The sequence below is a fragment of the Anastrepha obliqua genome, chromosome 5 (assembly GCF_027943255.1).
Source record: "Anastrepha obliqua isolate idAnaObli1 chromosome 5, idAnaObli1_1.0, whole genome shotgun sequence".
Lineage (NCBI taxonomy): Eukaryota > Metazoa > Arthropoda > Insecta > Diptera > Tephritidae > Anastrepha > Anastrepha obliqua.
In genome coordinates this window covers 68,413,704-68,427,264 of record NC_072896.1, presented here as the reverse complement: position 1 = coordinate 68,427,264, position 13,561 = coordinate 68,413,704, and the positions used below count along the sequence as shown (strand labels likewise).

The 13,561-nt window shown below is 35.1% G+C and overlaps 1 protein-coding gene across 3 annotated transcripts in view; it reads right to left on the bottom strand.

The window, feature by feature from the left end:
- Positions 1-13,561, bottom strand: part of LOC129249323 (polypeptide N-acetylgalactosaminyltransferase 5) — a 127,172-nt gene that overhangs the window by 69,637 nt on the left and 43,974 nt on the right. The gene's annotated exons all lie outside the window — the stretch shown is intronic.

The window sequence follows — 13,561 nt, the reverse complement described above, 5'->3', positions numbered from 1 at the left end:
TTGAAAAAAAAAAAAAAAAAAAAAAAAAAAAAAAAAAAAAAAAAAAAAAACATTATCACCAGCTTATGTGTGGGCATTTAGCGACCGATAAGAAATGAATGGCAAGGCACTGTTAGCGCCATGTATTCAGAGTGGGCTTAAGTAACGCATTAAATTGCAACGATGCATTGAGTATCGCTCAAGTATGTATAATACGTATGTATGTATGCGCAACCAACCATTCCATACACGCGACATTTTAACGCAGTTGGTGTTAATTTGTGAGATTTGAAATTGACTTTCTGTCACAGCCAGTCAGTCAATTATTAATTTACTGCATCACAAGTGTTTTCGCTTAAGTCACTTAAACGATAATAGCAAAAACAAAAGGCAAAGGCAATCGCAAGGAAAAACTAACAAAATCTGTCACTAATTTCAAATTAATTAGGTTTTACACTTTCGTTTCTATGCTGATGGCAGTATTTCAATTATATACGCGCATATACATACTATATATTCAACTACATAAATATGTATGTATATACTACACATGTAAGTATTTACGAGCACAGGCGTTTTATCCGCGTTGCGCTACAAATTAAATAACGCTTTGATTGCGCTTCAAATTGACTGCTAAATTGAGTAAATTTTCTTTTTGATTATTTTCGTATACATGCCGGCAATTTGTGTTTGTTTCTTCGCAGTGTACGCATGCTGACATACACATTTATGTATTTACATTTCATGAATGTATTTATATATCTGTGTATGTATGACCGGCAACCTGAATGGCCGGCACTAAAACATTTTCGATTTGATGACAATTTCCTAGTTTTCATTTTTGAGTGTTTCTCTACTTTTTTATATCATCGTTTTGCCCCACACTTTCACACAAGGAACGATGCGACTTAAAGTGATTTCATATTGCTTGTGCCCTCATTTGTATTTTGGCGTCAGGAAATCGGAGAATGTCTGTTCCACATAATACATATGTATATACGAGGTGTGTTCAAAAAGTATCGCGAATTCTGTGTTTTTTCAAAAATTATTTATTTATTCATTAATATCTATTTTGTCCCTTTCAAAGTAATCCCCATGAGAAGCAGTTGTGCCAACGTATTTTCCAATCTTCGAAGCACTTCAAAAAATCATTTGTTTTATCTCGTCAATCGTAGCGTAGCGTCGTTCTTTCATGGGTCTCTTCAGTTCCGGGAACAAGAAAAGGTCACAGAGGGTCAGATCTGGGGAATCGGTGGCTGTGGCATCATTAGTGTGTTGTTTTTCCCGAAAAGTCCCTCACAAGCAATGATGTGTGAGCAGGGGCGTTACCGTGATGCAAGAGTCAATTTTTGTTCTTCCACAAATCCGGGCGTTTTTGACGGATTGCTTCGCGTGAATTGCGCATAACTTGCAGGTAATATTCCTTATTGACCATTTTACCCTGTGGCAAGAACTCATGGTAAGCAAATCTTTTACATCCGACCGAAGTTGGCACGCTTTTTCCGGTGTTGGTTTGTGCGACAGCTTCCATTGAGATGATTGAGCTTGGTTTCCACGACAGAACCATAAACCCACAATTCGTCATCAGTTATGACTCTCTAGAGCAAATTTGGGTCGTCGCGGACAGAGTCCAACATCTCATTAGCAATGTCCATGCGATGCTGCTTTTGGTCGAAATTGAGCAGTTTTGGTACGAGTTTTGCGGCGACCCGTCTCATGCCTAAATCATTGAAAAAAAATCGAATAGCACGAGCCAATCGATATGTGTAGGTCCTCAGCAACTTCTCTAACGTTCATTCGAGGATTGGCCAATACCATTTTCTTCACTTCATAAATTTTTTCGTCTGTTGTTGAAGTGCTCGGTCGGAGTGAAAAGTAAAGATATTTATTCAAAATATTTTTTTATTTAATAAAAGTTATTCAAAAACAAAATTCGATTATTAATTTTACGCCACCTTGTATGTTATATATGGAAAACATTTTCGCATCATTTCTTTCTGGAAATAAATGCAATTTTTTTTGTTCCAAAAATACATAAGGGAAAGCTGTAAATGTATTTTTTTCTACTGGGTGGCGCAGGGCTCGAATTATTTAGAAACAACTTATTTACTGTCTGATTTGGTTCATATTCAGTAAATAAAATAATTAAATGAGAAAAAATAGTTTTCAAAAACTGGAAGCACTATGTAAGGAGACGCTAGTAGACGAAGTGGAATGGGTAGTTTTGGTAAAACATAAAAAATTTACTGAGATAAATAACTAAGACACTTAAGCGCATTAAAAAAAGAATGAGTGACCTTATAAATGTTATGTCAGATAGGTAGGTAGGTATAGTGGTTGTCGGTTGACACACCTAGGCCTGCTGTAGGCCTATTGTGATACCACCAGGGCTGTCCCCTCTCCTCAATCTACATTGTCCTCATTGAACCAACCTTTGGCTTTAATAAATCTAACAAGACTTGTTATCTTTATATTGGCTACTTCTGCCAAATTATTCAGGGAACTTTTTCCTACTTCTTCTATCCAGAGCCATGCACCCGCATAGAATGTGTTCTATGGTCTCTTCTTCTTCAATGTCGTTACAGCTTCTGCAATAGTCGTTATAGGGTGCTCCCAGTCTACTGGTATGTCTACCAATCAGACAATGCCCGGTTAGGACCCCGGGACCCAACATGTTTGCGTCTTTAGAAGTTTTAGCATAGATTTTGTCGTTTTGCTTATCAAAAACTTCTTCAACAGTGAACATTTTCTCATCTGTGCAAATAATACTTTCATAGCCGTTGGCCGCGTGCCACCGAAGAAGCTGCTTGCATCTCTCGTATGATGGTATGAGTGTATCGACCAGCACTCATTTCCCTGGACATGCTTTTCTGCTTTCTAAGCGGATTTCTGCTAATTCTTACTCGAACGGATTTTATGGCTGCACTGGTTCGAACCACGCGAGGACGACCACTTCTTTTCTGTCAGACGTTCGGGCAAAACGATTGATCATGCAGTAAACAAACATTTTGTAAATATTAAGTTTTTTCAGCAATTCGTAAATCTCACTTGCACTTTGGCCACACTTTCATAATGTAATCACTGCAATGCGATTTTCCTTACCTCCTCACTACATTGTTAACAAGCGAAATTTCCCACGAAACTGAGTATAATTTATGAGTGGACAGCGCATATGAACAAAAGCTAAAATAACGGAACTTTTTCCTGCGAATGCATTGTAAAATTTCTCGGCCGCCGTAACCGATTGGGATGGCACATGTCTATCATTCGGTAGTGCCATTTGCAGTTTGTAGGCGACGTAAACCTGCAGGTCTCTCAATATATGGAACAACATCACGGCACGCGCCACAAATTGGAGGAGGAGCTCTACGGGGCTCTAGGCGTGGGAGAATTGTTCAAATTACTTCAATAGTTTGTCCATGTAGTAGATTTCGATTTGTATATGAATTAAAAAATAGTATAAATATTAGATAACCTACTAAAGTTGTGATTATTACTAAAATTATAAGAGTATGGTCGTGAAAAAATGATAATTGTTCTATTAAGGGAGAGGCGTGGGAATAACAATAATACATTCCATTTGTATGCAAATTCGATTTTCCAAATACGCAGAAGATTTCATTCGTTTCATTAATTTGGCATTTTCAGAGCCTGGTGATAACTATAGAAAACTATAGGTTGAAGCAAAGGGCCGTCACACGCCCTGCATCAGAATCATAGTTTTCCCGCATTCATATATTATATTTTGTCCCGAAAAAATGTTGCAGTACCATCAATTAGTCATTTTGGCTGGTACTGGTATAAGTGTCACTAGCAAAAAAATTATTTGTTACGAATATATATAAAATAAAATAAAGTTCATAAAACTGATTCTTTGCATAGTTATATGTAGCTACGAAAGTCATGATATCATTACGGAAAGAAAATGTTACATGTTGAATTTAAATTGCAGACCAGTCATTTTGACAGGTCTGGTAAATCTAGTGTTAAATAGTTATGGCCTTCCTATCCATCATGTTTTTGGAGCTACCGAAAATGAAATTAATTCTAATGCCTTTAATGTTAATTAACATTTGTTCGACTGTTAGTTTAATATTACTATCAAAATTACTTTGTATGATTTCTATCAGCCTTTTTGGATTAATATGAATTTCAGGGTAAACAAATTAAAATGGTTCATTTAAATTCAAATAAAAAATATTGTGCAGCAGTTAGTTCTCACACATATGTTTACATATATGTTTTTTATACCGTACTTTTTAACAACACCATAAATAAACACCACATGAATTTAAAATATTTTGCAAAAATACAGATAGAGCCGCAAAAACTACTTAAAATGTGCGAATTAATTAACCTGGCAATAAATTTGTAAATAATTGGAATCTATTTGTATGTGCATTAGTAATCTAATACTCGTATCAATGAATCAATATAATAGTATGAAATTAGATAATATTTCGTATTAGTAAATCATAAATAAGTGAATATCGAAGATGGGAAATATTAAATATTGGCTCAATTAATAGTCATTGTGTAATATGGTATTATTATTTCATTATTTATCCATACTCAATTTTAACATTTATATGAACACAAATAATTTGCAATTATAAAGAAAAATAGTTCATTGAGAGCGTTTATTTATGTCAAGAAGCCAGGCTATGCAGGCGGTGTAACTTTTATAAGCACAAACAGTGCCCGGGGAAAAAGTTGCACCCGACCAATTACTTGACTATAGTTTACAAATGTTTTATGTTTCATAATATACGAACAAGAAAGCGGGAAGTTTTGAAATGGATATTACCATTGTCTTTAGGAGTTGAACTATAGCGGTTGTGGTGGACCAACGTATTTATGTTGACATATCGACTTGAGAAAATAATGCTCGCATATGTAAATGAGGAACTCTTTTGGTTTGGGTGCTGCAGCAGGCAAATGACACCTCAGCAAGAAAAGCCAGAATTTTTTAGAAGGTCATTGCATGAGTGATATAGAGTTACCTACGTAGCCAACAAATGTTAATGTAAATTGAGAACTTTTGGGTGACATAAAAAAAGAATACTGGAGCAAAATTAATTATCAAAAATAAGACAGGATTTAATGCTATAATATTGTACACAATAAATATGCAGCGGTAACATACATATTATACATATCGCACTTGTTACGTTAAAGCGTAACAACTCAAAATCTGAACATTTTCAGTAGAGACGAAAAACTGTTTCCGTAAATATTAATAATATATTACAAGGAAAAAAATATGTATCTGCACGAAAATATCATTAAAAACAATATAACGGTTGATTCATTCTTATTTGTTTAGTAGTTGCGCTAAAATAACAAATTTTTGAGTTGTTACTATTTTCCTGAAATTTTTTTAGTGGTATATTTTAAACAAACCGTTTGTTGTAAACAGGCACAATTCAAAATGTTACACTTTATGTGAGACAACTAAAAATGTAACTCTTTAGTTGAGACAAAAGAAGTCATTCTGAAAACAAAGAGAGAGTCATAACGGTTTTTTTAACGAAATACTAGACACACCACTGAACGATTTTTACAGTGGGTAGAGATGACCACTGTACATTGTTTTCTTGCAAAAAACTAAAATTTGGAAATTTTGAGTATATTGAGATTTTATAATAATATACTAAAACAATTTTTCCAATAAACACCTACATAATTAACCCTTCCTTGCATTTCCGTTTTGCCTTATTTTTGGAGTTTAAGTTGAATTCTGAACTTTGGTGTATTAAGAGCTTTATTTGTATGTAGTGATTTTATGAAAAATATTTTTGTTTTAAGTTTTAACCCGTCATATCTTTCTGTTATGAGGATTTTTTCTATTTCCCGCAAAAAAGACAAATACCCATCCCCCCGTTTCTCCATTTCTTTCCATAGAACTGCTGAATGCACAGGCACACAATTTTCTATGCCGCTTTACCATAAAAAAGTGCAAAAGGGTGGAAACTTTGATCACTTTGAAATTTTCGCGGCTTGTTCCCTTAAAGAAGGGCATTTCTATTAAAAGCAAATCACTTTTCGGCGTGGCCGAACTAAAATGTTGTCCCACAATATTATAACATTAATATAGAAGATTATTAGTTTGCTTATAACTTCTTTATTCCTACTCGTATCTATTTCCAGCTTAACTCCAGATAGCAGATACTGCCAACTAATTAAAGGTACACGAGTTTCGATGAAAAGGCATTTATTATTTATTGAACATGCGTAAGTTAATGTGACTCGAGTATGGAGCGAGTATACCTCAATACAGGGTGAACGATATGAAGTGTTACCAACTTCACACTGCTTGTATCTGTAAAACAACTCATGACATCAACGTCAAAATTGTTCTAATGACAGTTCAATATATTGTTTATAAGCCATCAAAAGCATTTGCATCTCAGTTTTGTTGATTTTTTTTTTCTATGATGGAATTCAAACGTAATAGTGTGAAAATGAAATGGTTCGGAAAGTGAAGGCTTGACTTAAACGAAATCCACGTCGAAATGGAAGAAAAATGGTCAAAGACTAAAAATATCGCAAGTCGGCATTCGACGCATATTGAAAAATGAACTCAAGGTCAAGGCTTACAAGTTCCAAAAAGCGCACGATCTTTCACCCCAGCAAAAAAAAGTTCGGTGCGAAAGAGCAAAGGAGTTGTTGCGCTTGCACGAACGTGGCGAATTTCCTAACATTGTGTTTTCTGATGAAAAAAATTTCCCAATTGATCAGTTCATAAACACTCAAAACGATCGTGTTTACTTGACCGAACGCTCATACGAGAATTTGAGCCTACGTATGGCCACTCGAAGCAATTTCCCATCGCAAGTAATGGTTTGGGCCGCAGTGACCGCTGATGGACGCTCTCCAATCGTTTTTATCGAGCCTGGTGTCAAAATGAATGCGGTTTATTATCGGGAAGCTGCTTTAGAGCCGTGGACACGCAAACATTTTGGTCGTAGACCATGGGCGTTCCAACAGGAGTCGGCACCGCCTCATAAAGCTCGTGTGAACCAAGAATAATTAAAAAATAATGTTCCACACTTCATTTCGTCCACACAATGGCTTTCGAATTCGCCAGACTCAAATCCGATGGCTATTCCCCATCTGGTCCATTTTGGAGAGCAAGGTGAGGACTAAAAAATATTCCAGTATGGATGCGCTGAAAAACGCGATTATACGAGAATGCGTATGATTTGAAGCAGTGTTCCCATGTGCACACCCTAAGGCATGAAATTTTTATTTAAATCGATAGTACAGTCTATATAATTTAATGTTTGAAGATTATTTCATGCAAATGTTGACAGCGATTGCGCTTCAAATGGTCCATCCGCTTAGTCCAATTTTGGCATACTCTTTCCATTGATCCAAAAATGAGCTTCGTCGCTGAACACAATTTTCGCCTTTAAACTTTCTTAACAGAACAAGCATTTTTATAATAAAATTCAATGATTTGCAAGCGTTGTTCGTTTGTAAGACGATTCATGGTTAAATTATAGACCAACTGAAGATGTTTGACAGTGAAACAAAACACGAAACGTGCGTCAGCTGTTTAAACCAACTGTTTAAAAAGATAATAGCTAAAAAATCACCCTTTATAACTGGCGTTTACCCCTTTTGGGTGTTTGGCCGAGCTCCTCTTTCTATTTGTAGCGTGCGTCTTGATGTTGTTCCACAAATAGAGGCACCTACAGTTTCAAGCCAACTCCGAACGGCAAATGGTTTTTGTGAGGAGCTTTTTCATTGCAGAAATGCACTCGGGGTTTGCCATTGCCTGCTAAGGAGCGACCGCTATTAGAAATAAGTTTTTCTTCTTTAGGTTATTCACCGAGGTTCAAACCTACGTTCTCTCTAAATTCCGAATGGTAGTCACGCACCAACCCATTCGGCTGCGGCGGCCGAATACATACATATGTATAATTTTAGTCTTTAAACTAAAGCTTTATGAAAACCATCGATTAAACAAATCAGCATTTATAAATATGCTTGAAGTGCTAAAAGAGAGTGGCTCAAGTGTCGAGAGGTCGACGTCAATGAATGAGATTCATAAACTGGCTTTGTGCTAAGATTGTTTGCTATCACAAGCAAATTTCTTAAAAAAGACATTAGTAGTAAATGTCATACTAACATTTCTATTTCATTAACTAATCTATCGTATTTTTATAAATTGTTAGAATAAAAATGGTTATTTCTTCTGAATTTTATTTTGAAACTTTTATCCGATAACCAACGATATGGCGAGGCAAATTCTTTGACAAATATACGAAATAGCATAGCAACGAATAAAATCAGTAATATTACCACGATTCGAATTTGAGGATTTACGGCGTATCCTTTCAAACTCAGTGATACTTTTTTCGTAAAACCTTCAACATCGTACTACGATGGATATTTATTATCTGTTAATGTGCATCACTAAAAACACACAGAAAGGTCGAAGTTTTTTCTTGAATATTAAACAAAAATTAATAAAAATTGAAGTGTTTGCGTATATTAACATAGGGGAAATAATTTCAAAAAAATATAATTTTTTTAAGCTACATATTTGTGTCAGCTGGTGTAGAAATTTCATAGTTTGGCAGCACCTTTTCAAGTTCAGATGGATTTAGGATAGCAAATTTTTCGTAGTCGTATAGGTAACAGAGGGTTGTATTCGTAAGTTTTCTACCACGCACTTAGTGAAAAGACTGATTATAAGTATTGTAGAATATATTAAGTTAACAAAAATTAACGGATATTTAATCTATGACTTTTTTTTTTAAGTAATGGAAGATCTAAATTGTGGAAGAACAAAACTTGCTCTCCTGTCAACAAGTGAAAATTTAATCACGTAGAAAAGCACTAGCCGTGAACTAGGAGTGAGTGGGGCGTGGAAGTGTGCATTCGAGTGCCAAAGCAATTCCATCGTTGTATGTTTGTTTGTACGAGTGCATATTTGAAATTGAGTATTTTTTGTCAGGACAAATTTTTTAAAGTGATTTATTGCAGTGAAATGGATGCGAAAAATGTCAGAATATGAACTGAAAAAAGGCAAAACACACAAAGTAAAACAAAACGAAACAAAGAAAAACAATAAAATTAAAATGAAAATGTCTCGCTTTGTACACGGATACTAAGTAAAATAGGGAAGAAGAGGAAAATAAAAAATAAAAATAAATAAACAATGCATGTTTGCGATGAAATTGCAAAAGTGAAGTAAAAGCAAAAGAAAAGAACCAAAATATGTCAATATAAATGACTTAAAAAGCAATAAGATGCCATAAGATATGTAAGCAGCGTCATTTATCACCGGTACAATACGAAAAAGGATGTGGCCGATACAAAAGATAATTCACTTGTAGAATGCTCCCCCAAGAGAAGTATCGTAATTTAATATGATTTTAAGTGACTTTGAATATGGGTGTCGATGTATGTTTTGCATGGAAATTACTTATTATGCAGATTATTTATATAACTGGTTTCAAGTGCTGACTTGATAGAATCGCAATCACAATTCACACAAACCAAATAATTAAGCAACTGCAATTGAAGCGAAGTTGGTTATCACGAATTGGAATTGGCTTCATGTCAGTAGTTCTGCAAATCAGCGGCAAAAGCAGGTCAATGCACTGGGCTTGAGAAAAATGCCATTTATAGTATTACGAATGCTTGCGAGATTGAGTGGTGAGTTAGGGTTTTAATGATAATTAAGAGCGTTGAAGAATGTCTGACACTAATGGCTCGCAAGGGAAACCGAGAATGCGAATTTAAGTGCAAAAAACATAATTTAATTTAAGGTATATATTCCCGCATTTAATAACATGTGCTCACTTATAATGTCCCCACCATCAAAGAGATTACGAAGGCACTGGCACAAACTAAAAGTGGCTTGCTAAGCGCTTTTTGTCTTTGGATTATTAATGGTATTCACGAACATAAAAATAACATTGCGAATTGCAAATGTTATATATTAAATACATGTACATAACACATGGGCAGAAAAGTCCCGGGCCTAACACATACATGGATGACAGTAGTTTTATTGCAAACACGTCTTTTTCAGTTAGTACTAACCTTATAAACCGAGCTATTAAAATGTCATGATATTCCATTCATTAGTTCGTGAGCTGTTGTGCTATGAGTGACGCTACTTTTGCTATTTTCAAAAAAATGGATTAAAAAGAATTTTGTGTTTTAATTTTACACTGCTTCTTGATGGGGAAAAATACCGTTCAGCCGACGCATTGGCTGTTATGGGGGCTCCGCTCCATCAGAAACAACAATAAAACGATGGTTTGCTGACTTCAAATGTGGTCATTGAGCCAACGATGATACATAACGCAGTAGACGTCCAAATGAGGCGGTAACAGCAGAAAACTTCAAAAAATCCACAAAATCGTTTTGAATTATAAAAAACAGAAGTTGCGTGAGTTAGCTGACATCGTAAAGATATCAAAAGATGAATTTATATTGCATGAGCATTTTACTATGAGCAACTGTTCAAGTGGATACCGTGTTTGCTCACTGTGTTGTATCATCAAAACAACGCCCCGTGTCACAAGTCAATCAAAACAATCGAATTGCTCCCACATCTACCGTATTTTCCAGTTTTGGCTCCAAGCGACTACTGGCTATTCGCAGAACTAACAAAAATGCTCTCCCTTGTTGTTGTTGTCTTTTTTATCTAGCAGCAGTCCCAAGAAATAGGCTGTTTAGTTGGTGTTGGGCCAAAGTGATACGGGCGACAGGTGGGTGGGTTTGAGGAAGCGTGTGAAGAACTGATTAGTGATCTACATTGAGTATATCTGGCTCAATTCCGGATAGGTTTAACCTGTTGCAATATGTATGTGTAATTCAATTTCTGACCACCCTATTATATTTTCATGAAAAGTGTTAATTTTTTTGTTGCGCTCAAGTAAGTTTGATACATATTTATTTTTATTATTTTGTGCACGGAATTCTGGTTTTCTCTCTACTGCGCAGATTTTGTTTTAGTTTTATTTTGTTGTTTGTTCGAGTTTTGCACAGCGTGAAGGCCTTTTCGTTTTCATTATTATGTTGGTCAAGTTTATGTGGAGAGTACTTTTCATACATTCATATGCATGTATGTATGTATATATATGTAGAGGTGAACGTCTACATGCACTTACATACACGTATAATCATAATTGTTTCATGCGAATAATTCAATTGTCCGATGAATATGGAACGAGTTATCTGTTATAGCTTTCGAAATTGTGTAGTGTTTGTCTTTTTTTGGAATGTACGAATAAATCATGATTTTATGAAATAAGTAATACACTGTTTAATTTTTAAATTGACACGAAAGCAATACGAATGTATAGGCAATGCTTTTATACTACACGTATGGTTCCTGGTCATAACAGGGTAGAATTTAGATGGATTTGTACGGTTTGAAAAGGTTGTGCTTTGGTTTTGTTAGTAAAGGTTAAGGGCGATTCCATGTTAAGAGAGCCAAGTATTTTCGACATTATCAATTAAAAATTGGTTTATTTGTAGCATCGAGTCGCAAGAAAAAATACGAAGAAAATTTAATAACTTTGATATTTATTCAATGTTGAAAATTTTGGAAAGTTAAATATCTTCGGTTTTTTTCACAGTATCATTTTTTTTAATTTTTTACATTATGTATATACTTTTTGTTTCTACAGAGTTTTTCTTTCTTTCATATTTTTTATGTTGAGGTTTCTGGTGTAAAAATAATTCGTTGCAAATGGTTTCAAGCTACAAAGGTGGTGAATTCGATGTGGATGACAAGGAGTATTTTAGGCGGTTAAAAAAATGTTAAGCCATAGTGACATTGTAGGATGGAGACCTCCGACAGGCACAAGATTCTTTCCGACAAAACATGAAGTTTATAAAATAAAGCGAAGGTATTTGCTAAAGTCTTTTGCTAAATAATAACAGTAGTGTTAGCTCAAATGCCGCTTTGGACTTAAGTATTTGTTTGCCTGTTCTATTTCTTTTTGTATACACAGGTGAAATGTGTTTATGATTATTTACTCTTAAGAAGGTAGAAACAAATGACAATGAAATATAAAATATTAAATTTTAAATAGCAAAACATTAGTCAGCCCGAACAAATATTATTTCAATAAACAAACTAACTGTTCCATCATCCAAACAGACTAATCCTGCTGAATCAATAATCTTTAACACTCTAGAGATGGTTGGTAAATTATTAACAAATGCAAGTACAATCTGTTAGTAGATTCACGAAAATGGCCGTTTCTGTAGAGTGATTCGCCTTTAAAACTTCATAAGAAAAAAATAGCATATACTCGTACCAACTTCGAAATTTCAACCGACGAAGTGAGAATTTTTCACTTAACCAGTAATGAAAATCAATTGCAATTTATGAAGAAATGTAATGGAATGATAGCGAATTAGTCAGGAGTGTAAAAAATTGATTCCAACTGACTAAATGAAACGACACCATTTGAGGTGTTTGCAGAACACTGACATCAAATGAGTATATCGAAGTCCACAAAGGATTCGCCCTATTGAGGTGAATATTTTTGTTGGTAATCAAATTAAGTTTTCATATTTTTGACCGAGTTCTTTACACGCGATGCGTTTTGAGCAGACGACGATTACGCCACTCAAAGTTTTATGAAACTGTTAATTGACCCTCAATGAATATCGTTTATTGCCTGTCGAAAGTCCGAGCGATTAGCATACGTATTTTAGACAACTCAACTCGTCTTGGAACCCATGTGTCTACTGTTCCTGATGTGTCTACGAGGCGGTTAAGCCTCCAACAGGCTGGCTGGTGGAGTAATCCCAGCAGTAACAACCCAGTAGAAACTATTTGTTATGCCTCTTATCTAGGAACATAATGGCATCGCTGCGGAGGTGGTTTATGAGCGACATCAGAAGACAATCCCGGCTGTCAATCGCTGTGTATATTGCCGAGAACGTTTCATTACATTTGTCTGAAGTGGTGTCGGCTAGTGATTTCGGGAAATTGTTGCAGTCTTTGAACTTGGTTACAATTAAGATAGTATAAGATGAGGAGGAGGATAATCTCTTAAAATTTTTAATTATTTACAGTCGGTTATGATATATGATCGACATAAATCGTTGTTGATCCTGTAGTGGAGAATCTAATGCTCTAAGCAGTGAATAAGCGAGAAAGTTCAAAGGAGTAATAATTTAGACGCACTTCCGCAAGACGATACCACCATTCAATACTCTTTATTTAATTCCTCGCGCCTTAGACTTAACCTCTAAGAGACAGTTTTTCAATGCTGTTTATTTATGCTTTCCAGTTAAACTAAATTTTAAATGCCCAATTTTGCAGGCTTGAACTCAGTTTAAAAAAGTCTCGATTGATAATTTAGCAATGAAAACCCAGAACTGAAAATTAATGGGTAAGATCAATCAATTACCCATGCAACACTCCATATCTTATAACAGGCTTTTGATAGAAACGGCACTGTCTGATATGGGAGTTTTTTGGTTCAAATCCCATAATACCAACCTAAGGGAGATTTTCTTTTTTGTGATAATTCTTAATAAGAAATGAGCTAAGGGGGAAAATGGGGGTTTGTAGAATTGTAGAACAAAAAGA